Source organism: Panthera uncia, chromosome X (assembly GCF_023721935.1).
Source record: "Panthera uncia isolate 11264 chromosome X, Puncia_PCG_1.0, whole genome shotgun sequence".
Taxonomy (NCBI): Eukaryota; Metazoa; Chordata; class Mammalia; order Carnivora; family Felidae; genus Panthera; species Panthera uncia.
This window is the reverse complement of record NC_064817.1, coordinates 42,317,322-42,322,470: the sequence shown is the minus strand read 5'-3', so window position 1 is coordinate 42,322,470 and position 5,149 is coordinate 42,317,322.

Here is a 5,149-nt window from a genome sequence, read left to right as displayed (position 1 = left end):
GAAATTTTCCTTCCCTTTCTTTTTTGGAACAGCTTGAGAAGGATAGGTGTTATCTCTGCTTTAAATGTTTGGTAGAACTCCCCTGGTAAGTCATCTGGTTCTGGACTTCCATTTGTTGGGAGATTTTTGATAACTGATTCAATTTCTTCACTGGTTATGGGTCGGTTCCCCATAACCAGTGTGTGGTGTTGGAAGTGTGTGGGTGCTTAAGAATTTGTCCATTTCTTCCAGGTTGTCCAGTTTGTTGGCATATAATTTTTCCTAGTTTCCCCTGATAATTGCTTGTATTTGTGAGTGATTGGTTATAATAATTCCATTTTAATTCATGATTTTATCTATTTGGGTCATACCCCTTTTCTTTTTGAGAAGCCTGGCTACAGGTTTATCAATTTTGTTTATTAAGAAAAAAAAAAACAAATCTTGGTTTTATTGATCTACTCTACTGTTTTTTTAGATTCTATGTTGTTTATTTCTGCTTTGATCTTTATTATTTCTCTTATTCCGCCTGGTTTGGGGTATACTTGCTGTTCTGCTTCTATTTCCTTTAGGTGTGCTGTTAGATTTTGTATTGGGGATTTTTCTTCTTTGTTGAGATAGGCCTGGATTGCAATGTATTTTCCTCTCAGGACTGCCTTTGCTGCATCCCAAAGTGTTTGGATTGTTGTCTTTTCATCTTCATTTGTTTCCATATATTTTTCAATTTCTTCTCTAATATCCTGGTTGACCCATTCATTCTTTAGTAGGATATTCTTTAAACTCCATGCTTTTGGAGGTTTTCCAGACTTTTTCCTGTGGTTGATTTCAAGTTTCATAGCATTTTTGTCTGAAAGTGTGCATGGTATAATCTCAATTATTTTATACTTATGAAGGGTTATTTTGTGACCCAGTATGTGATCTAACTTGGAGAATGTTCCATGTGCACTCGAGTAGAAAATATATTCTGTCACTTTGGGATGCAGAGTTCTAAATATACCTGTCAAGTCCATGTGATCCAATGTATCATTCAGGGCCCTTGTGTCTTTATTTATTCTGTGTCTAGATGTTCTATCCATTGTTGTAAGTGGAGTATTAAGTTCCCCTGCAATTACCACATTCTTATCAATAATGTTGCTTATGATTGTGATTAATTGTGTTATATATTTGAGGGCTCCCATATTCAGCGCATAGACATTTATAATTGTTAGCTCTTCATGATGGATAGACCCTGTAATTATTATATAATGTCCTTCTTCAACTCTTTTTACAGCCTTTAATTTAAAGTCTAGTTTGTCTGATATAAGTATGGCTACTCCAGCTTTCTTTTAACTTCCAGTAGCATGATAGATAATTGTCTATTCCCTCACTTTCAATCTGAAGGTGTTCTCCGGTCTAAAATGAGTCTCTTGTAGACAGAAAATAGATGGGTCTTTTTTTTTTTATCCACTCTGATACCCTATGTCTTTTGGTTGGTGCATTTAGTCCATTTACATTCAGTGTTATTATTGAAAGATATGGTTTTGGAGTCATTGTGATATCTGTAGGTTTCATGCTTGTAGTGGTGTCTTTGGTACTTTGTGGTCCTTGCAACATTTCACTCAAGAGTCCCCCTTAGGATCTCTTGTAGGGCTGGTTTAGTGGTGATAAATTCCTTCATTTTTTGTTTGTTTATATTTAAACTTTTATCTCTCCTTCTATTCTAAATGACAGACTTGCTGGATAAAGAATTCTTGACTGCATATTTTTTTCTGTTCACCACATTGAAGATTTCCTGCCATTCCTTTCTGGCCTGCCAAGTTTCTGGTGATAGGTCTGCTACTACCCTTATGTATCTACCTTTGTATGTTAAGGCCTGTTTATCCCTAGATGCTTTCAGAATTCTCTCTTTATCCTCGCATTTTGCCAGTTTCACTATGCTATGTTGTGCAGAAGATCACTTCAAATTACGTCTGAAGGGAGTTCTCTGTGCCTCTTAGATTTCAATGCCTGTTTCCTTCCCCAGATCAGGGAAGTTCTCAGCTATGATTTGTTCAAGTGCACCTTCAGCCCCTTTTCCTCTCTTCTTCTTTTGGAATTCCTAAGGTATGGATATTGTTTTGTTTGATTGTATCACTTAGTTCTCTAATTCTCTCCTCATACTCCTGGATGTTTTTAATCTCCCTTTTTCTCAGCTTCCTCTTTTTCCATAATTTTATCTTCTAATTCACCTATTCTCTCTTCTGCCTCTTCATTCCATGCCATAGCCACCTCCATTTTACTTTGCACCTCATTTATAACATTTTTAATTCATCATGACTATTTTTTAGTCCCTTGATCTCTGTAGCAATAGATTCTCTGCTGTCCTCTATGCTTTTTTCAAGCCCATCAACTAATTTTATGACTATTCTAAATTCTTGTTCTATTTTATTGCTTAAATTGGTTTTGATCAATTCATTAGCTGTCGCTAATTCCTGGAATTTCTTTTGAAGAGAATTCTTCCATTTCATCATTTTGGCTAGTTTTCTGTCCCTTATGCATTTTAAAATCTTGTTGTATGCTCTGTACCTGTGAGTTCTGCTGTATTAAAGGAGGGTCATACACTGTCCAGGGCCTGGCCCTTCAGTAGATGTTTTTTCAGGGGTTGTTACTTGCTCTCCGTTGTTGTGACTTTGGTTATTTTGTTACCCTACTTGTGGTAATACTTTGGACCCTCCACCAGATGTGCTTTGATATGTTCCTTGGAGTAGCCCAAATGGGTCTTCCTTGACAGCATTAACCAGTTTAGGTAGGTGGGGTATAGTTTCAATATCACCCGGGTGCTCAGAATGCTTTCTACCCTCTCCTTCGCTAGGGTACCCCCACTGAACCTTCATATCTCAACCCAAACATCACTTCCTTGAGAAAGCTTTCCCTGAGTCTCTAGATTAGATCTAAGGAGTATTTAAAGAAGATTTACAATAAGAATGATTTCAATTAGGTCCTCAGTTATGAGTAGGATTTTAATAGGGAGAGAAAAGAAGATATACCATTCCAGGATCAGTTCAGAATTTTTCAAATATTGCCTTGAAAATAGTAAGAAGGATGGGTTGAAGGCACCTTGAAAGGTCCCTTAAAGCAGGACCTGAAGAATGGTGTCCTCCCTACCACGGGATACTTAGGAAGAGTTGGGAAGTAGCTGTAAGGAACAAATTCAGATACAAGTCACACATACCGAGTATATACTGGATCCTTTGTGCATGTGTTATTTCATTAATTACAGGTTTCTGATTTACAGAAAGAGAAACTGAAGTTCAGAGCAGTTAAATGACTTATCCTGGATCACATAGGATCCAGGCAGATTTTCAGTTAGATCTCCTGACTCCAGGTCCAGAGCTTTTATCATACCTTAAAAGAGTCTGTACTTATCATCTACCATACTAAAGGCTTGGCTTCCCATTCTAGGTCTCTAGAACTTGGCTTTTAGTGTAGGGGTAGAGAAGCTTCTATCCAAATGGTCTCTACAAGAGCTCCTAATGGTGCTTCTGGGATCCTTGGTCTGGAAGGAATGTTCAAGATAGAATCTCTGGGGACAGGGATCTGAAATATAACCTTGTAAACCTTAGCATAAGTGTGCAAAATTTTAACTCTTATCATTGGTTATCGACCATATCAGTCCTAGGCAATCAGAATATTATGTTTTCTTTTAGTCAAGTAAGCAAGCAAGAGCTAAGCATAATATACTCTGAAGATCCCTTTGGCATTAGCTGGTGTAGCCTTTGGAGTTTTCAGTAATTTATGGATCAAGTCATCGATAAACAATTGACCATGTTCCCATTCTCTGGCTTCCCTCCCTCTGGTCCTAGTAATCACTTGTGCTTTCAAAATTTGATATTAAATCAATTACAGATAATGCTGCTATAAACATTGGGTGCATGTATCCCTTGAATCAGCATTTTTGTATTCTTTGCGTAAATGTCTAGTAGTGCAATTTCTGGATCATGGTAGTTCTTTTATTTTATTTAAATTCAAATTAGTTAACATACAGTATAGTATTGGTTTCAGGAGTAGAATCCAGTGACATATAAGTTTCATATAACACCCAGTGGTCATCCCAACAAGTGTCCTCCTTAATGCCTATCACCCATTTAGCCCATCCCCCACCCACCTCCCCTCCAGCAAACCTCAGTTTATTCTCTGTATTTAAGAGTCTGTTATGGTTTTCTTCCTTTTCTATATTTATCTTATTTGTCCTTCCTTTCCCCTATGTTCATCTGGTTTGTTTCTTAAATTCCACATAGAAGTGAAATCATGTGATATTTTGTCTTTCTCTAACTTCTTCATTTAGCATAATACACTCTAGTTCTATTCATGTTGTTACAAATGACAAGATCCCATTCTTTTTGATCACCGAGTAATATTTCATTGTACATACCACATCTTCTTTATCCATTTATCTCTTTTTAACTTTTTGAGGAACCTCCATACTATTTTCCAGAGTGGATGCACTAGTTTTCATTCCCAGCAACAGTGCAAGAGTGTTTCCTTTTCTCCACATCCTTGCCAACACCTGTTGTTTTTTGTGTTGTTGATTTTAGCCATTCTGACAGGTGTGAGGTGATATCTCAGTGTAGTTTTGATTGTATTTCCCTGATGATGAATGATGTTGGCATCTTTTCATGTGTATATTGGCTATCTCTATGAATTCTTTGGAGAAATGTCTATTCATGTCTTCTGACCATTTTTTAATTGGATTATTTGGTTTTTGGGTGTTGAGTTTGATAAGTTCTTTACAGATTTTGGATACTAACCTTTATCTGTTATTTTCAAATATCTTCTCCAATTCCATAAGTTGCCTTTTAATTTTTGTTGATTGTTTCCTTTGTTGTGCAGAGCATTTTTATTTTGATGTAGTACCAATAGTTTATTTTTGCTTTTGTTTCCCATGCCTCAGGAGACATATCTAGAAAAATGTTCCTATGACTGATGTCAAAGAGCTTACTGCCTATGTTCTCCTGTAGGATTTTTATGGTTTCATGTCTCACATTTAGGTCTTTCATCCATTTTGAATTTATTTTTGTGTATGGTATAAGGAAGTGGTCCAGTTTCATTCTGTTGTGTGTTGCTGTCCAGTTTTCCCCACAGAATTGTTGAAGAGGCTCTCTTTTTCCCATTGGATATTCGTTCCTTCTTTGTCCACAATAGCTAAATTATGGAA